Source organism: Desmodus rotundus, chromosome 1 (genome assembly GCF_022682495.2).
Source record: "Desmodus rotundus isolate HL8 chromosome 1, HLdesRot8A.1, whole genome shotgun sequence".
NCBI lineage: Eukaryota > Metazoa > Chordata > Mammalia > Chiroptera > Phyllostomidae > Desmodus > Desmodus rotundus.
The window spans coordinates 148,266,435-148,287,968 of NC_071387.1; the positions used below are offsets into that span (position 1 = coordinate 148,266,435).

Here is a 21,534-nt window from a genome sequence, read left to right on the forward strand (position 1 = left end):
AGTGAAATCAGCAAAGAATCATTACTGTCTAAACTCATTTTTTTGTTTTAAAAATTCTAGGAGTGGAAGAATTTGATCAGCTATGAAAGAAAAGTATTCCATGTGAATCTAATTTAAATAAATATTCAGATAATGGTGGTAATGTTAATGTAACTCCAAAACAGGCAGTTATAAAGGGTATTCTTTTATCAAGAGAAAATTTAGAATACATCAATATAGGCTTCATATTTTCAAACATGGGCCCACATTGTTTATTTTCCAGAGCATTTTACTTATTGTTCATGGACAAAGACCAGAGTTCGGCAAGAAATCAGAATTACATTCATAATGACATAAGTAACACAGCTCTCTATATCAAAATAATTCAGGTTTAGAAGAAACCCTTCAGCAAAAATGATGAAAATAGTTATGGGAAGAGAAGATAAAGAAACACAGAGAACTTCTTTCTAATATATAGAGAGTTGAAAGGGTTTGTTACTGCCTCTGAATAGGGAAGGTATTGCTGCTACTGTCTGCCATTTATTGTATCTGTACTTCCGGTTCTGACTCCACAGTGTAGTATGCCAATTACCAAGAGGCATTCCAGGCATAAACAAATCCACAAACAAATGTTAGAGAGGATGTGGAGAAAAGGGAACCCTAGTGCACTGTTGGTGGGAATGCAGACTGGTGCGGCCACTGTGGGAAACAGTATGGAATTTCCTCAGAAAACTAAAAATGAAACTGCCCTTTGACCCAGCGATTCCGCTGCTGGGATTATACCCTAAGAACCCTGAAACACCAATCCAAAAGAACCTGTGTACCCCAATGTTCATAGCAGCACAATTTACAATAGCCAAGTACTGGAAGCAAACTAAGTGCCCATCAGCAAAAGAGTAGATCCAAAAACTATGGTATATTTACACAATGGAATTCTATGCAGCAGAGAGAAGGAGCTTATACCCTTTGCAACAGCATGGATGGAACTGGAGAGCATTATGCTAAGTGAAATAAGCCAGATGGTGAGGGACAAATACCATATGACCTCACCTTTAACTGGAATGTAATCAACAGAAGAAAAAAGCAAACAAAATATAACCAGAGACATTGAAGTTAAGAACAATCTAACAATGGTCAGGGGGGAGTGGAGAGGGGACAGTGAGGAGAGGGGATTACAGGAACTACTATAAAGGACACATGGACAAAATCAACGGGGAGGGTGGAAGTAGGCGAGGGAGGGGGGTTCAGCTGGGGAGGGGTGGAGGGATGGGGAGAAAAGGCACACAACTGTAACTGAATAACAATAAAAATTTTTTTTTAAAAAGAGGCATTCTAGGCATAATAACTCTAAACTGCCACATACATACACACATATATACATACATCCCAAATAATAAAAACAAGTGAACCTGAACTCTCTTCATTGTTTAGGATTAACTGCTGACTTTGTTACGGCATTATGAAAAAAGGCTTTACTATGCAAAGTTGCAGAAAGAAGCATCCTCTGCATAATGACATAATTGTTAAGCCACTCAGACATCTCTTTACTGTGCCTATTAAAATGATGTTCAATTATTCGCTGACATAGGTTTGTTAAAGCAACTTAACATCATAGTTTTGATAACAAGTTGCTGCAGATAAGTGCACTTCAAGTAATACAAGATAATCATAAAAATGTCAAAAATTTCTAAGGTAAAATGGTGTGTCAAGCCAAATCACAGTATTTTTTGAAATAAATTTCTAAAAGAAAATTACAACTTTATCTTAAAAGTTGTAATTGTCTGACTGGTATTTTCCAAAATACCAGTCAGAAAAAGAGCAAAACACCCCAGAAATCTATGGTATGCTATTCAACTTCCAAGCACTCCCACCTACCCCTACCCTAAGTAGAACAGAGAGAAAAAAGTAAATGACAATGTTTGAAAAACTTCATTATGACCTTCTAATTTGGAAGGAGAGGGAGGAGACAGACAAGGCGGGAAGATGTGGAAAGCCATGTGCTCGAGACCTGCCTTTCCCATCACCAGTGACTCCAGATGGGGGATGGTCCAGATCTATCACTGGGATTGGTTCTCAAGGCTAGAAGGAGAGAACCCAACTGTGCTCTCTCTGAGCCAATGAACGCCATCAATAAAGAGGGCTCTACCAGAACAGAAGGAAGACATGGAATGCTGATGGAAACGGGAGGAGGGGAGAAGGCTCGAAACGAGAATCCTGGAAAGCTCCTTTTCGAGTTCTCTTTGCCCATCAGGAATGGTCAGCACCAGGGCTAAAGCACTTAGGTTTCATCTTCTTCCCTCAGTGAAATGGGAGGAGAGTGAAGGTGGCCGCTGGGGAGAGACACATGAGATGACTGTTCACAGTAATGAAAACATGCATGTGTCACTTTTTTATTTACTTTTGTAAGAAAAGGTAGTGGTTGAAATACCTAATGACACTGAAAACATTTGTGTTGAAGAGTCTTACCCCCACCCTTATCCATTCAGGTACCCCCATGGCCTCCCGCTGGTCAATCTTACGAGTTTCTCCTACATTCTTCTACTGTTTCTTTATAAATGTATTCTTTCTTTCTCCTTTTCAAAAAATTATATAATATATATGTATTATAGATGATATTTATATATGATACTTTTTGGAAAAAATATAATATTCATTTACACACACAAACAGCCAAATACCAGTATATACATAGATTGCTTTTCTCATGAATACTGTGACCTCAGAGCTTTCCACACCAGCACATAGAGAACTTCTTCACTCTTATTTACAATGACATAATCTTCCAGCACATGGATGTACTACAACTGTCCCCCGTTCCTGGATCTGTGAGTTGTTTCCGGTCTACTACTACTATGAACAATGCTGCAATAATAATTTCAGGCAACAGTCATTTCACATGTGTGCAAGTTCATCCGTACAATTCTTCTTCCAAATGGAGTTTCTATATCCAAGGACAAATGCATTTGTGATAACAATGATTTGGCCAAATCACTCTCTGTGAGATTGAACTTTTTGTTTGTTTGTTTGTTTTTAACTTGATACAGTGACACTCCCACTTCCCCCTCCCTTGCAACAGCAAAGATCCAAGACCACCACAGCTACCAATTATTATTGACCACAGCCCAGCAGAGCTAATCACATCCCCTTAGGCAAGAGAAATGTAGAAAAATATAACCCATCAGAATGAAACCCTGAAACTGGATTCTGAAGGGAAGATCAGAACAGCTCTGAGATACGAAGGAATGATGCTCCAGAATGTATCCTCTCTACATCTAGGCAAAAGAAGGTCCAACAGAATCCTCCACATTAAACAGGAAAGAACAGCTTTGCATATTTGTCAGATGGAAAGAACAGCTTGGCAAATATGCAAAATATTACAGGAAATAAAAAGGAACATAAAGAAGAATCACAGCATACAAAAACTACGTGCTCCGGAATCAGACTGAATGCAAATCCTGGTTCTGCTATAAAAAAACTGGGAGACTTTGTACAAGTTACCAAATATATTTGTGCTTTGATTTTATGTGTAAAATGGTAATAACTATAGGACCCACATTTAGGGGTTTTAGTATATAATTACAGTACCTATAAAGATCAAAAGGACTTAGGGCGATGCCCCCCAAACTTTGGCAGCTATTACTGTTATTAAATATGCACCAAAGAAGCTGAAGAAAAACTGACACAACAAACGCTTATGCTCTGGGACAGCGCTACTCAAAGTGCAGTCCACGGGCAAGCTGCCTGTCTCTGGACTTTCTGGTGCCGGCCTACGACAAGACAAGAAGATTAGGCCAGGATGTCAATCAACTACATCAGTTAGGTATGCTGTTCAGTTCAGCTGACTTTTTTTCATAGTAAGATATTTTCAATGAAGAAAGCAGCATGGTCTACATTGGGTGTGTGCTTCTTATATTACAGGTAAGCACTTTGATTAATATTGCTCTAGGAGACATAAAGAGAATATGTTATCAATAAAACAAAAATATTAGTCTTAGCCGAGTAGCTCAGTTGGTTAGAGCATTGTCCCCATACGCCAAGGTTGCGGGTGACATCGCTGGTCAGGGCGCATACAAGAAACAACCAATGAATGCATAAATTCAATAAAGCGATGTTTCTCCCTCTCTCTCCCCCACTTCCTCTCTCTAAAATCAATCAATAAAAATATTTTTAAAACACTGAAGATGAGACAACACAATTAGATGAAAAGAGAGATTGTACACAAATTAAGGACCATACACCATGAAATAAATATGAAATCAAAACCATATCAGTTAAATACAGCAGAAAGGCTTGAAAAAAAATCACAGAATATGGAAAGGGAAAAAGACAAATACATAGCAATTTGAAAAAAGATATAGCTATGGAGATTTCTTTTAAACAGCAACTATATAACAAAAACAAATGCATCTGAAATAGAAAATCCAATAAATACAAAAAAAAAATTCAAAGATATAACAGATTCACCACCCTAATCCAAATGATCCATCTTACTGATGACAACCAGACATTATGTGGTTGTACATAATGTAATCAATACGATGTAATCAATATGATGTGCACAGTACAATGTATGACAAGATTTGCTAATAATGGTGAGTAGGCATAGAATATAGAGTTTGGGGTCTGGGAGAGAGGTCCAGCCAGAAGATGTGTATTTGGCATTTATCTGTATATAGATTATTTTTAAAAACTAAAACCTATATGAAATTATTAGGAGTGAGTCTAGATAGAAAAATAAAGTGGATTTCTGACTTGCCAGCACCCACCATCACGGGAGCCCATTCCTAAAATAAATCTCCCTCCCTCCTTCCATCTCTCCCACTCTCTCTCTCTAACCTATTAGCCCTGTTTCTCTGGAGAACTCTATTATGGACTTCTTTAAAAATTTGTTGCCCTAAAGTTAAGAGTTAGTGTTTGCATTTTTAAAACATTATGACCACTTGGGAAGAGAGGCTCCCAAAGAGTAAGTAAAATAATAATCAATAATAATTGGATAATAAAATACATGCACATATACGATTTTTAAACTTGCCCATGTGTTTACCACAGAAAAGCTTTGTGTTTAAATCACTGCCTCTGAAATTTAATACATCTAAAATTAAGGAATCTAGTACTGTACGCCACTCCTTCAGCCTTTAAGTTCTTTCCTATTTAAATAGCACCATCTTCTGGTGAATACATGTAAAATCAATGGTTTCTTGTCAATTTTTTTTTGTTGTTTCACTGACTTCATTTTTTTAAGTAATTTTGTTGATTATGCTATTAGAGTTATCCCAATTTACCTCCTTTACCCCCCTTCGACCCCCTGTGCCCAGTAAGCCTCTTCCCTCCAGCAATACCTCCACCCCAGTTTATGTTCATGGGTTGTGCAAGTAAGTTCTTTGGCTACTCCATTCCTATACTGTTCTTAACTTCTCCCTATTTTGTACCTACCAATTATGCTTCTTAATCCCTGCACCTTTTCCCCCATTCTCCCCTTTTCTCCTCCAGCTGGTAACCCTCCAAATGATCTCTAGATCTATGATTCTGTTCCTATTTTGCTTGTTTGCTTAGTTTAGCTTTTTTTTTAGATTCAGTTGTCGATAGTTGAGTGTTGTCATTTTAATGCTAATAGTTTTGATCTTTTTCTTAAATAAGTCCCATTAAAATTTCAAGGAATAGTGGCTTGGTGATGATGAATTCCTTTAGCTTTACCTGTCTGGGAAGCACTGTATCTGCCCTTCCATTCTAAATGCTAGCTATACTGAACAGAGTAATCTAGGTTGTAGGTCCTTGCTTTTCATCACTTTGAATACTTCTTTCTAGTTCCTTCTAGCCTGCAAAGTTTCTTTTGAGATATCAGCTGATAGCCTTATGGGCACTCCTTTCCAGGTAACTCTCTGCTTTTCTCTTGCTTTTTTAAAGATTCTCTCTTTATCTTTAACCTTTGGCACTTTAATTATGTTATGTGTCTTGGTGTGGTCCTCTTTGGGTCCAACTTGTTTGGGATTCTCTGTGCTTCTTGGACTTGTATATTTATTTCCTTTGCCAAATTAGGGAAGTTTTCTTTCATTATTTTTTCACATAAGTTTTCAATTTCTTGCTCTTCCTCTTTTCCTTCTGGCATGCCTAAGATTCGGATGTTGGCACTTTTGGCAATGTCCCAGAGTCTTCTTATACTATACTCATCTTTTTTATTCTTACTTCTTCCTTCTGTTTTGATTGAATGTTTATTTCTTCATTATGTTCCAAATTACTGATTTGAATCTCAGCTCCTTCCTCTGCTGTGGATTTTTATTTCACTTAGTATAACCTTCATATATATACATATATATATACACACATATCCTTTTTCTACAATGATAATGCAATCTGAAAAAATTATTTTTTTAGTAAATAATAAACTGTTTTCTAGGTTTTGTGCTTTTAAATAGAGGTCAGCTAATGTGAGGCCCAGATAGTAAATTCCTTATGTGCCATATCTGCACATTCCAGATGGGTGAAACCCATTCCCAGGATTAACTCTTCTTGACCTCCTATTTTCTATCTATATGCAAATTTTCGAAGAGTCTGGGCTTGCTAACTCTAAACCAAACAGGGATCCTCCAATATTCTATTTACTTACAAGCACCATAGAGCAGTATCATCTCCATCTAAACAGATCCTTGAGCAAGTAAACATGTAATTACTTGAGAACAAGCACACACACAATCAAACAAACTGCTTCTATCAGGTAAAAAAGCAAAAATACACAAACAGTCCTTGCCTGGGCACTGGCTTTTTCATCTGTGAAGCCGTCTCTGGACTCACCCGCTAGGAAGCCCCAGGTTGCTGAGTGCTGCCTAGCTCACACATACCAAAGCTTCTGACAGGTGTTTTCATTCTAAGGTACTCCTGGCTTCCCTTTTAACCCTCCTACTCTTCTCTTTGATACATATTCTAAATCCACTTATTTTTAAATTTTATTTAATATTCTATTGCATGTATTTATTCACACATCCCAATTCTGAAATTAATTTTTTTCTCCTAGAGCAAGGTATGGTAATACATATACTACTGATAATATCACAGTACAAGTTCCTTGGGATTAAAATGAGAAATAAGCATTATAAATTAAACAGTCTTTATCCCCCAATGGCTTTTTCCTAAAGATAAAAATGTTTTTCATTTCCTTTCCCATATATTTTAAAAAGAGAACCAAATTTTGCTGTAAAATCTTGATATTCTGATAACTGCTTAGTCAGTACACTTAAAAAACTTGCATAATATTTTCTACTTCACTTTTCTTTTTTACATTTAAACTACCTGTTACTGGTATCATTCAGAAAGTCTCCAAATCAGAGACCACTGCTTCCTACTGAAGCAATGGAATTGCCAAAAAAATTATTGCACACTCTTTTCGGTAGACTGGATAGCATTTGTCTTTCATTTTCTAAATTTAAAAATGAGAACTGGCTCCAAAGGGCAAACTCCCAAAGAGGAAGAAGATTTTATAAAAGCACAGAATTTAAGGGCAAACTGTTTATCTTATCAAGATGAGGCTCATGAGAAAGCATTTGTTGTTGTGCACTACGACGTTAGAGAGTCCTGGCAACCAGCAATGTTCTAACGGTGCCATAAGCTTCATGGCATACTAGTATCTGACAGCAACACACCTGCGGGTCAGTAGGAGAAAAAGTTAAAACAGGACTATGGCAGATAAAACATTTGAACAGGGAAGAGAGGGAAGTGAAGGTGCACAGCCTGCTATGGCTTAGCAGAGGCCCATTGCAGGCTTAGCAGAGGCCCATTGCAGGTGAAGGCAACAGCAGCAGGATTTGCGTCCCTTCAGTGAAATAAGCCATGAAGAAGGGAAGAGATAAGATCATAGTAGTCAGGGATTAGATCACATAGGGCTTTGAAGCCATTGTAAGCATTTGGTTTTTATGACTATGATAAATGATCACCAAAAGGTTTTGAAGGGAACTCCAAGTTCTGATTATATTTGAGAGAAGTCATTGCTCTTTGTAGAAAAACTGTAGAGGAGCAAGGGCAGAAGCAAGAAGAGCAAATGAGAGAATTCACAGTCATCTAGGTAAGAGAGACTGGTTTGCATGAGAGAGGGAGTGAGATGTGGTTAGATTTGAGATATCTTTTCAAGGTAGAGACAAAAAATTGCTAGATGCTTGGATGTAGGGTCTGAGCTAAAAAGCATCATCAAGGACGATCCCTAGAGTTTCGGCCTAGTTGAATGGCATTAACGTTTACTGAGATAAGTAAGGTAACTGAGGGGAAAGTGAAAGGGACAACTGGGTGGGTGTGTGATATCAGCAATTGTGTTTGACCATTTTTTCTGTGAACAACCTGGTCGAGAACCAAACTGTTTGAGAACTGAGGCTTTCCAGAACCAAGGTTAGACTGTACTAAATTTAAATGTCTATTAGATTTCCAAATGGAGTTCGCGAGTAAAGAGCTGGATGTAAGCATCTGGAGTTCGGCAGAAGTAAAGATAGAAATAAAAATTTGGAAGTTATAAGCTTATAGATGTTATCCACAGCCATGGAATATGGCTTAGGACAGAAACTGCCTTGGGATAAAGTACGGCTAGAAGGAGAATATGGCCAAGTACTGAGCCCTGTGGTGCTCTAACATTTAATGGTTGGGAAGAGAAGTCTGCAGACACAGGAGTGAGCAGTGAGAAGTGGTGACTTGGAAGCCAAATGAAGAAAGAATATTGTGGAGGGAGTTAAAGTGAAAACTGCACAGGTGCTGGATTTCACAAGTGACAAGGGGGTGATGAAGATGGAAATCCCGGAGGAATGGATGGAGGAGGAAATAGGAAAAGTGGAAATAGAGACCTGGTAGCAAGTCGCTTAAAGAAGTTTTGTTGTTGTTGTTTAAATAACAGGGAACAAAGAAATGCGCAGGACCTAGAAAGGGATATTTGCTGGTGGGGGGCGGATTATTTAAAGGCAACATTTATCAGCAGACCAGTATTTGTTAAATGAATAAATTAAAAATACCCTGAGGAGCAAAAGGTTCAACAGTATAAAAGTGGTTTTTCCATTCAGCTGGACATGACATGAATAACATTTATTTTGCTTCAGAAGGAAGTAGGACATTATTTTACTCTGGCTCATCTACTTTCGGATTTAAATGAGATATAAAATACAGTTGCTTACCTCCATTCATAACCAACACACTATTTAAAGTGTTAAAATTTCATATTTTAAAGACCCTCCGTTTTTAAAGTTTATTGTCATGAAAAACTGGAGGGGCCCTAACTAATACAATACCGAAAACTAGTTCACAGTTGCCAGACCAAATTATTTTTATCCAAATTCCCTTTTGTACAAGAAGCCGAAAAAGAAAACCAAAACCTTGAGCATTTTGTGCCTGGCTGAGGTTCACGCAGAAGCCATTTAAGACGCTGGGCTATTTGCTTTATGGCTTTTAAAAATGGGTTTTCTAATCTAGGTGAAACTTACAAGAACAGTAGAAAGTTGTGTGGATTTCTCCTTCACAGTGAGGATCCCGCTGCCGGGCCGGTAGCAAGGCCAACCACGCCCATAAGCCCACCCCGAGCCGGGCGGCACCTCCCCCCACCCCGGCGCCCTACTAGCCTGTAAGGACTGCGGGCTTTTTCATCTTCTTCAGCCCCTCAGCGGTCCTACTCCTTGAGCGACTTCTCCTGGGCGTCGGGAGGGAAAGGTGACCGGTCCCGTAGCCACGCCCACTGCCCAGCGCTCCGCCCACCGGAAGTCGCGACACTGCGGAGTTCCCGCCCCTCGGATACAGCGCTGACCCTTAACCCTGAGATGTTGGCCGTGCCCCGCCCCCACCCCACTCCCGCTGCTGCCCAGGTATTGCTTGGGCCCGGGAGGCAGCGCCCTGGGCGAGTCAGAAGTTATAATCTGGCTGTACCAGTCCGCGCGGAGGATAAAAACGGACCATTCACAAGGGTGGAAAAGAGGAAATCACGCTGGGGAACTCTCGTCTAGGCAAATGTGGACTCTCCCTGCGCTGTGGCTTCTCCCCGCGCCCCCTCCCCCCATAAATCCGGACTTGGAGGCCGGGAAGTGCAGGGGGCGGGGAGGCGAGGTGTGGAACTCCACTGTATCTGCTACACACTGACCTGGGTACTAGGACAGGGGCTGCAGCCACTGCTTCCGTCTTCCGGGCACACCCAACACTGAGCCCCCCAGTAAAGTCTAGGCCTCCTCACCGGACACCCTGGGAAATGGCGTGTCTTACCGAAACAACGCAGATTCTGGACTTTTCCCCGAGGTACAGCGACTACCTCCAAGGTGGTCCCTTGACGTTTCCTTTCCTTTGGACTCTCTTACTGAATGTCGCTGCAGCCAAACACTCCCTACCCCCCAAAGCCACCTTGCTCAGGTTCCTTTTCCACAACCAAAACAAACTGGGAATTCACTGATTATTAAGGAAGAACACCCCCCCCCAAAAAAAATCAGTCAAGTGAAAGAAGTATAAAAAGCCTTATGTCAACGTAAGAAACGTCCGAGCATGTAAAAATGTTTGAGTTTATTTGAGCCAAACTGACGACGGTTGACCCAGAAGCAAAATCTCGACGAATTCAGAAAATGCTCCATAGAATGGCAGTTTTGCACCTTATTTTATACAATAAAGGGAGGAGGCCTAAGGGGGTTACATGAAATTCATTGGTGATAGATTAGGGAGGTGGGAGAAAGCAAAGCAGGGAAATCTCTGGGACTGGATAAAAAATAAAATGAACAGACACATATTTCTTTAACATAAGTGGGTATAGAACAGTTAACACAAGGAGGGGCTCTGTGGGGTCCAGCTCTAGTAGGAGATTGTGCCCTGAGGGGTCTGGAAAAGGGAAGTTACCATGACATTCCATAGGTGTGTTATCATAGATGAAAAAAAGGCAGTTAAACCAGCTCAGCTAAGGTAAGGATTGACCTTTGTCAAGAAAAAATGACAGCCCAGGACATGACTTCCTGCCACGACCTGCTTTCAGTTAGAAAGTTTTTAGACCATCCTTCGTAGTTACTTTAGGTCTCTGAGTTTGTAAGGCCACCGCCTCGTGTAGGCTTGTCAGGTTTCCTTCACACTTATAAAGCCAAATACTTGATCCTACCCTATCTACCTGGGGCTCCCAGTCCTAGTCATATCCTAAGAACCCAGTTCACAAATAGTCCCCCAGCCCTCCTCTTATTCTCAGGCAATCTCTACCTCCTGCCACAGGCAGAGCTAAGAGTTACTTCCTGCTCCTCCACCCCCACCCAACAGGACAGGCCATTGAAGGTAAATAGTAATTACTTGGGGCAACTCCCTAATAAGCACCATTGCAACACAATTCATTACCCTCTGACAGCTGGTTTCTTCTCACTCCATTTTACAGAAGTTCTATTTCAACTATTCAGGTAAATAGTGGCCTTGCTACTAAATTCAAATGATACCCCGGAGAGTCTCTCTTTGGCAATTGACAAAGTTGACTATTGTCTTCTCCAAATACTCCTATTTCCTTCATGTTAACCACCCCATGTGGCTTTTATACTTATCAAACCTGTTAAATTCTTCTTTCAGTCTCCTCTGCCTGTTTCTCTCATAACCCTTCAAATCACTGCTTTTCAATTTTTTTTCACTGCAACACTACTAATGGCAAATGTAATAAACATTTATTTCTCCATTCACCACCCATATCCCATGCACAAATGAACCCAAAGTCACTAATGTCAAGAGTAAATTCGCTTGAATTTTTCCATTTTATACTTCAAATTGTTCCAAATTCTGCTTTGTTCTAAGAAAATATTTTAAATTGGTTACAGGTTCCATTACTTAACTTTTCTACACAAATTATTAAATATACATTTCAAGAAATGCACTAATAACGTATGCTACAAATATTTGGTGTCTTCTATACGCTAGGCACTAGGGATATAGTGTGAATAAGACACACACGGTCCTGGTCCTCATGGAGATTTTGCAGTCCAGTCCAGGAGACAGACAATAGACATGTAAAAAAGTAAGAAAATTTCAGGTCCATTCATTGTGAATGAATGAAGTAAGGCACAGTAAAGTGGGAAGGATTGCTAATGAAATCAGAGAAGAGATGGCTTCTATGACATGTAAAATGTTTTCCCTGTGGCATCTCACCCCTAAAATCCTTGACATTAAATGCTGACATTTTCAAGGTCTGGATCCTCTGTACTCTTTATCTTAGTCTTCCATTTCCCTGGACATCTTACATATGTCCAGCAGACACACACATAACTCAAGAATAATATAAATGATTTGAACATGATTAATGAACTTGACCTGATTGATATACATAGATTATGATATCCAGTACAACTTCAAAATATATATTCTTTTCAAGTACATATGGAACATTAACAAAATCACTCCATATTTTTTTGCTACAGAGAAAGTCTCAACAAAGCAAAGTCAAAACAAATCAAAAGATTTGAATAATACAGAATATGTTCTCTGACTGCCTAGGTATTAGTCTGAAAACCAAAAACAAAAAGATAACTAGATAAGCCTCTACATGTTTGGAAACCAAAATATATTTAAAAATAATCCATGGGTCAAAAGTAAACCACAACATAAATTATAAAATTTTATCTGAATGTCAGCAAAACTACCACATGTCATATTAGTGGGACTTAGTTAATATCTAATGAGAGCAGAATTTCAAGTCTTAGATGCACATATCAGAAAACAAAGCCAGAGGATCAACTATCTAAACATACATCAAGACATTAGAAAAACACAGAAAATGAAATCCAAATAAAAAGAAATAACAAAAATAAGACCATAAAATGGGGGGGGGGGGGGGAACAACAGAGCATCAACAAGAGCAAAAGTTGATTCTTTGAAAAGACTAACAACAGTGGCTCTTGTGGCTCAGAGGATTGAGTGCCAGCCTGCCAACCAAAGGGCTTCTGGTTCGATTCCCAGCCAGGGCACATGCCTAGGTTGTGGGCCAGGTCCCCGGTGTGGGGAGAATGAGAGGCAACCACACATTGATGTTTCTCTCCCTCTCTCTCTCCCTCCTTTCCCTTCTTAAAAAGAAAAAAAAAAAAGAGACTAACAAAAAAACCCCAAACTGGACAAAATTGTCAAAAATAATCATTTGAGGGCTCTGGATATTGAAGCAAACAACAGAGAATCACTTACTTTTTAAAAAAACATGCTGAATTTTGGGCAGAAGTCTGTGGCGTTCTTGCTAGAAGCTGCTCTCATCTCCCCAACCCAGCACATTCTCCAGCCACGTTGGTGCAACAGTGCTTGCTGCCAGGGTGAAGCTGACCGTGAAAGCCAGGGGTTCAGCTTCTGGATGGAGCTAACCTGACTTGGAGTGAATGGCAGAAGTTCATACCTAGTGGTTCTGTCAATAAAAATCGCAAACCCGGGACAAAATAAATGGGGGAACCCCATAGCTCTGTTAGTCTGAAACCACGGTCTCACATCAGATGAGCAGCAGACCAGTGGATTGGCTAGCAATTTAATAGGAAGATCCTGGAAGTGAGAGAGCTATTGAGGGTCAAGATTAACTCTTCACATATCTCTGCATGATTGGGAGGTTACATATACCCAATGGGAGACACAAACTTGCTCCTACAGATATGTGTGTGTTTGAACCCTGGTTCTATCACTGGTTGTGTGACCGTATGCAAGTGAACTTAACCATTCGGTGCTTCAATTTCTTCATCTGTAAAATGGGGGAAAAGCATGTTTAGAAGAGTAAATAAACTATATAGCATGAATGGAGAACATAGTACAACAGTACTACTATGTACTGTTGCACGCAGTATTACAAAAGTGTTTACTATTTCTCAAAATGTGCTATAACAACACCTACAACAGAACCTTTGGGAAGAATGCCAGGATTTACCCCAGATCTACTGAATCAAAGTTTCAGGCTCAGGGGAAGAAACTGGAGAAAGATCAGTTTTTTTACAGGTAGACTAGATGATTCTTATAGCACAAATGATTGAGAATGATTACTTTCAGGTTAGATGTTGTAATTTTCTGTTTGAGATCTGTGTCCAGATGCCTTGAGAATAAGAAACGATCACATTTACTTCAGTATTCCCATTGCCTAGCACATAGTAGACATTTAGTCAAACTTCTATTGAACAGTAGAAAGTTTTGAAGTTAATCAACCTCCAACCCTCCAGTTCCCTCCATGCAGAATAAATGAACAAAATAGTCTTAGTACTAAAACCTTTATACTAATAGAAAAAAGCTAAAATTACTGTAGAATCAATTGTTCTTTACAGAACAATTATTCTTTAAAACATTGTGTGACGCAAATGCTGGCCCACAGGATCCCTTGTGGCGGCAATAGACACATACACACAGACTACAGAAATCCTGTGGAGGAAAAGGGATGGCGCAGCCACTCCCTCAGGAGGAGAGCACCCCGACCCTTGCCTTGACAGGCTTTTATTGTTTTTCTAGGCCCCTTACATCAAAGAAGGTCCTCCTTTACTATGCAAAGGTTTGTTTTGGGTGGTTATCTTTTGCAGACAAAGGAGAGGGTGTCACTGAATACATCAAAGGAGGATATTTGCAATGTAAAGGGAGAAGTGGTCCAGCTAGGTTCCATACCTGGAAGGTCTAGCCCAGATTTTAGGAAGATAAAGATACTCGGAATGTTTAGGCAGATAAACATTTGCTTGCCTCAGGGTGAGGGAGTTTTAGCAAGAGCATGTCTCACAGCAGTCTAGGTACAATGCAGGCCTGATTTCCCACTGGAGAACCTATCCATGGATGTGGGTCCTGCCTGCCAACCTCGCTCCCCACTGGCTTTTCCAAGTGGGGGCTGAGCCACATTTCCTATGCGTGGAACAGTTCCCCACAATTGTGAGTCAAGGACTCCTTCAAGAACGTGATGAAAATGACATGCTGTTTCTCTAGAAGGCTGAAGATGTATGGAAAACCTTGTAAATAATTTTAAAGGGTTCATCCCAGGTTAAAAACCTCTTATATGAAAGCTGGCTTGTTTTTAACTCCTAGTACAAAATAGTAAGTTCTTGAATCTCTAGTTCAGAGGTGTCCAACCTGTGGCCCTTGGGCCGCATGCAGGCCAGGATGACCATGAATGCGGCCCAAGACAAAACCGTAAATTTACTTAAAATGTTATGAGACTTTTGGGGATTACATGTCGCAATGTCCCATAAAATAAATGCACGTACACTCTTGCTATTTGTACATATGCGTGGCTTCCATTTCATGTGCTGTGCAGTTTCAGCGTGTCACCTTCAAACACAGGCAGTAGAATTGACACCATCAGACATTACATGTGCTTAGTAAGGCAGCGATTATCAATATTTCAACCTACCATTGCAACATCAGGCGTTCAATGTTATTTGGAAGTAAGGTAAGCATTCTTATTTGATTATTAAAGATATTTCCACACCTCAGCAGCACCTCACACATTGCCCGCCATGATTGACAATCGGCCCTCCACGTTGCCCTGCATTAGCAGACGAAAGAGCTGTGGAAGGGCCCAAATCTTGCTTTTTATTTTCCTGTCAATTTTCACAATAAAAGTAAACAATGTCCCTTATCTATTATTTTTATTTTATTTTTAAATTATATTTTGTTGATTATGCTATTACAGTTGTCCCATTTTTCTTACTCCCCTTTGTTCCCTTCCACCCTCCCACCAGCATTCCCCACCCTTTAGTTCATGTACATGGATTGTACATATAAGTTCTTTGGCTTCTCCATTTCCCATATTATTCTTAACCTCCCCCTGTCTATTGTGTACCTGCCATATTGTCCTTATAACCTTTACCTTTCCCCCACATTTCCCCCCTCACCCTTGCCACTGATAACCCTCCACGTGATCTCCATGGTATCTCCATAGTATCTCCATATTATCTTCTGTTCCTGTTCTAGTTGTTTGCTTAGTTTGTTTTTGTGTTCAGGTTCAGTTGCTGATAGTTGTGAGTTTGTTATCATTTTACTATTCATAGTTTTGATCATCTTATTTTTCTTAGATAAGTCCCTTTAACATTTCATATAATAAGGGCTTGGTAATGATGAACTCCTTTAACTTGACCTTATCTGGGAAGCACTTTATCTGCCTTTCCAATCTAAATGAGAACTTTGCTAGATAGATTAATCTAAGATGTAGGTCCTTGCCTTTCACAACTTTGAATACTTCTTTCCAGCCTTCTTGCTTGTAAGGTTTCTTTTGAGAAATCAGCTGATAGTCTTATGGGCACTCCTTTGTAGGTAACTGTCTCCTTTTCTCTTGCTGCTTTTAAGATTCTCTCCTTATCTTTAATCTTGGGTATTGTAATGATGATGTGCCTTGGTGTGTGCTTCCTTGGGTCCAACTTCTTTGGCACTCTCTCAGCTTCCTGGACTACCTGGAAGTCCATTTCCTTTGCCAGATTGGGGAAGTTCTCCTTCATTATTTTTTCAAATAAGTTTTCCATTTCTTGCTCTTCCTCTTGTCCTTCTGACACCCCTACGATTCAGATGTTGGAACATTTAACATTGTCCCGGAGGTTTCTCAGCCTCTCCTCATTTTTTAAAATTCTTGTTTCTTCATTCTGTTCTGCTTGAATGTTTATTTCTTCCTTCTTCTCCAAATCGTTGATTTGAGTCCCTATTTCCTTCCCTTCACTATTGGTTCCCTGTATATTTTTCTTTCACTTTGCATAGCTTTCACCTCTTCCTCTATTTTGTGACCATACTCAACCATTTCTGTGAGCATCCTGATTACCAGTGTTTTGAACTCTGCATCTGATAGGTTGGCTATCTCTTCATTGATTACTTCTAGTTTTGGAGCTTTGATCTGTTCTTTCATTTGGGCCATATTTTTTTTTGTCTTGGTGTGCCTGTTGTAAGGGGCAGAGCCTTAGGTATTCAATAGGGCAGGGCAACCCACTTCCCTGTGTTGTGGTGCTGTATGTGGGGGAGGGGTCAGAGAGGGAACAATGCCCCTTGCTTGGCTCTTGCTGGCTTTCTGTCACTTCCCCCCACCCACCCACCCACAAGCAAATTGGGCCCTTCTGGTGCTGATTCCCAGGTGAGTGGGTTTGTGTACGTTCTAGGACTGTGTGAGACTCTACAACCAACTCTTCTGTAAGGCTGGGAGTTTCTCCCGCCTCTGCACCCCCACGGGTATTTACATCACAGGGGTTTTGAGGCCTTCTTTTCCCGGGCTGGAACCATGGGTTGCATGGTCTGTCTTGCTCTCCAGTTGTTTTTTCTAGTTTATTCACACACAAATGTGGGACTGCCAGCTGCTGCCTTGCCACATGTCCTCTCTGCCCTGGTTGCCTGTCTCTGCCCCTCCTACCAGTCTAGATGAATGTTTCTCCTTTAAGTCCTTGGTTGTCAGACTTCCATACGGTTCAATTTTCTGGCAGTTCTGTTTTTTGTTTTTAAATTTGTTGTCCTTCTTTTGGTTGTACAGGGAAGCAAAGTGATTCTACCTACGCCTCCATCTTGGATGGAAGCCCTATTATTATTTTTTTTAATACCAGCATGGCTTCCTTAACTCAAAAGAAAAAAGAACCCCCCAAAAAGAAAAATTATGGGTGAAGGAAGATTGTTCAATGAAAAGTGGACAGATGACTACTTTTTTGTAGAGGGAAACAGTAAGGCACTCTGCTTAATTTGCAGGGAATTTGTGCAAATTTTCAAAGACTATAATTCGAAAAGGCATTATATGCAAAAAACATGTTGCTAACTTCAATGCATATGGATTGTGTCATAAGGACAAAATAGCAGAACTGAAAAGAAGTCTGCTCAACAAAAATTTTTTCAAAAAGTTATAACTTGGGTGGATTCCATTGTACAAGCTAGTTATGTGGTAGCATATTTAACAACAAAAAATCAAAACCATTTACTGATGGTGAGTTTACTAAGCAATGCATAGACAGTACAGCAGACATAATTTGCCCTGAAGAAAAGAGGGATATTTCTGAAATCAGTTTGTCTCACCACACTATAGCCAGGTGAATTGAAGAAATTGGAAAAATCTATTGAAAGAAGTTTGGAGAGCAGGACTGCTAATTTTAAACTTTAGGCTTTGGTGATGGATGGTAGCACTGATGCTACAGATATGGCTCCACTTGCCATTTTTATTAGATATTAATGACGAGTATGTCACTGAAGAAATGGCTTCTTTAGTGCCGTTAAAGGACACAACTAGATTAAGAGATTCATATGAAGCAGTAAAAATATACGTTAAATTGTTTTGTCCATTGTCAACTTACCTGGTACAGTTACTCATGGAGCCTCGGGGATGGCAGGTAAAAGAGAGGGACTTGTAAAATTAATAGAAGATGATGCAATTGCTGCCCCAAACTCACATATGATGAAGTATCACTGCATTGTACATCAAGGAAGTTTATGCACAAAAGCTTTAAAAATGAGTAACGTCATGCAAATCATCATCAAAACTGAATTTCATAAGAGCCAAGGGATTGAATTATTGCCAATTCCAGGAATTCCTTAAAAGTACTGATGCTGAATATGGCGACATCATTTACTTTTCAGAAGTAAGATGGCTAAGTTGAGGCCAAATGTTGAAAAGATTTTATGCTTTGCAACATGTTGATGTTTCTAGTATCAAAAACAAATTTGTGCCTGAACTTGATGATAAAAACTGGCTTACAGATTTAGCATTTTTAGTGGATTTAACTGCTCATTTAAATGAGTTAAAGATGCATCTTCAAGGTGAAAACCAACTTATCAATACCATGTTTCAAACCATAACAGCATTCCAAATAAAACTGAAATTATGGCAAGCTCAAATTAAGGCAAACAATTTTATGCATTTCAACACATTGGCTAAACACAGTCCTGTGAACAGTGAAAAATAATGCAGCCTTGCTTTTCAATTTGATATAAGAATCTGAAAACAGATTTCAAGATTTCTGGGAAAGTAATCAATATTTTGCTATGTTTCAACTCCATTTTCAGTTGACGTAAATATATTACCTGCCAATTTTCAAATGGAATGCATAGAGCTGCAATCTGACATTCAGCTTAAAGAAAATTTTGATCGTGTCTCTTTACTGGACTTTTATAGGCCTTATCTTCCCAGAAACGAATAGCCCTTGCTTCACAATCACGCCTCATTCATGTCATTGCTATTTGGCAGCACCTACATTTGTGAGCAACTATTTTCAAGAGTGATAGGAGTAAAATTAGAACCAAAATATCTGACGAGCACCTTGAGAACTCATTAAGATTTGCAACTACTTCTATCAAAGCAGATACTGATGCACTAGTTTCTCAAATACAATTATCAAACATCCCACTAGTTTTATGTTGCCCTCTTTTCTTTTACATTTACAATAAAAAATATTTTAAAAACATGAATGACATGTTATTACTTAGATATGTACTTTTCTACATTAGTGATCACAAACTTGGGACCTGCTCAACAAATATAAAAGATTATTGAAAGGGTTGCTGCATATTTAGAGTTATTATGTGAGGACCTTCATGCTTATCTGTGGTAGCCGATATCACAAAAAATGTGCACGGATCTTATTTTTGCTCATCAGTTTTCATTAGTGTTTGTGTATTTAATGTGTGGCCCAAGACAACTCTTCTTCGTGTGTCCCAGACATGCCAAAAGGTTGGACGCCCCTGCTCTCAATCTAGAAAAAAGGACAGAATATATTTGGCACTAAATGAATATTTGTTGAAAAAATAAATGAGTCACTGGTAAGAAGATATTATCTGGGGGAAACTGAACTCTATGAGTCACCCAAGGGTGACATAGGAAAAAAAGTACAGAAGGCACACATTTTATTCATGACCAAGATGTAACCTTGAATTTCTGAAGGTGGGTAATGAGGAAACAGAAAACACGTTATTTGGATCGATGATCCCCTGAAAATGAAAAACAGTATCTTTTTGAGGACATAAGAGCTAGAATTTCCCAAGTCAAACTCAGGGGTAGGGTTAGAGTTCAGGAAGCAGTGCCAAAGCTACTTTTGCCCTTGGGGTGGATTGCCAGTCTTAGAGAAAGTAGCTGAGAGGTAGAGTTGTCTTTTCATCAACAACCAGAGTTGGAAAGACAAGGGTTGGGTTTAGTATCCACCAAATGGTGCAAACACCCCTTATTTTAGACCAGAGCCCAAGTCAGGGCTATATCCTGGAGTTGGGGGTACAAACTGAAGTTCTGTGGGTCATCTAGAAGGGCATAGAATATCTAAAGCATAAGCTCCAGACTGTGATCTTTAACACCTGGCAGAAAGAATTAAAAAACCTCCTTCTTTGGGCTCAAACCTACTTCGTGGTGACAAAGCTAAACACACCAAGAAAGTCAGAATTGTTGGTAAATACGAGACCCATTATGGTGCCTCCCTCAAGGAAATGGTGAAGAAAATTGAAATCAGCCAGCATGTCAAGTACACTTGCTCTTTCTATAGCAAAACCAAGATGAAAAGATGAGCCATGGGGATGTGGCCCTATGGATCTTGCATGAAAATAGCAGCTGGTGGTACCTGGACCTGCATGATCACTTCTGCCACCACAGTAAAGTCTGCCATGAGAAGACTGAAGTAACTAAAAATCAGTAGAAGCTTTGTTATTTGAAATATTGCTAGCCTTTAATAAATGAGTTAATTTATATAATAGACAAAAAAAAAAAAAACCCAAAACCCTCTTAAGGAAGATAAAATCATCCCAGATCTTAAATTATTCCTGTATTTTTTTTTTTAGGGTTTTCAAGTGAACAAAGATAATGAAGTACAAGGATAACCAAGACAACATTAACTAGAAGCAATATGAACTACAGATGCACAAAAAGGATTACAGCAGGCTGTACACACTAGAATTATCAGACACAAAGGGTAATCCATGGAAATAAAATCCTCACTTTAAAAACGCAGCAAGGTCTGGTCGGATTGCTTAGTTGGTTGGAGATCACCCCATATACCAAAAGGCTGTGGGTTCGATCCCCAGTCAGAGCATGTACCTAGGTTGCAGGTTTGATTCCCAGTTGGGACACATACGGGAGGCAATCAATCGATGTTTCTCTCTCATATCAATTTTCTCTCTCTCTCTCCCGCCCTTTCTCTCTTTCTGAAATCAATAAACATATCCTCAGGCGAGGATTTGAAACAATGCAGTAAGAAACTGGATGACATTAAAAAAAAAGAGCACATAAGAAAAAAAGAACCTAACAGAAAAACAGAATTAAAAAATATAAAAACATATAATGAACTCAATGAACGTCTTATGGTAGATTAAAAAACAGCTAAAAAGTGAATTCATGATTTATAAGCTGTATCAGAATCTAAGATGATGCGGAGAAAATAATACAGACATATAGAAGAACAACAGATAGAGGAAATACACCAACAAGGTCTAACGTATGTTTAGAAGTCCCAAAAGGCAAGGAGAGAGCACATTAGACAGAGGCAACATTTGAAGAAATTATAGCCGAAAACTTCCCAGAATTGACATATCAATTCACAGATCCAAGATGCCAAAAAAAACCCAAGTGATAAAATACAATGAAATCACTTACAGCAAGGAAATCACAGAAAAATCAAACACAAAGAGAAAATCTTGAACACAGCCAGAGGAAAATATTAGTTTCAGTAAGGCAGC

General features: G+C 39.4%; 1 protein-coding gene and 1 pseudogene across 3 annotated transcripts in view; one reads left to right on the plus strand and one right to left on the minus strand.

Annotated features, from left to right (window-relative positions):
* Positions 1-21,534, minus strand: part of TICAM2 (TIR domain containing adaptor molecule 2) — a 55,587-nt gene that overhangs the window by 12,714 nt on the left and 21,339 nt on the right. Inside the window, exon 1 of one of the 3 annotated variants that reach the window (XM_045197630.3) lies at positions 9,561-9,662. The exons of 1 other annotated variant lie outside the window; for it this stretch is intronic. The gene's annotated coding sequence lies outside the window, so the exon portion shown is untranslated. Of the gene's footprint in view, positions 1-9,425; positions 9,663-21,534 lie in introns of those variants that run through there. One more of the 3 variants, XM_024563300.3, reaches the window with a different exon arrangement.
* On the plus strand, positions 10,178-20,514 carry LOC128779672 (large ribosomal subunit protein eL43-like; annotated as a pseudogene).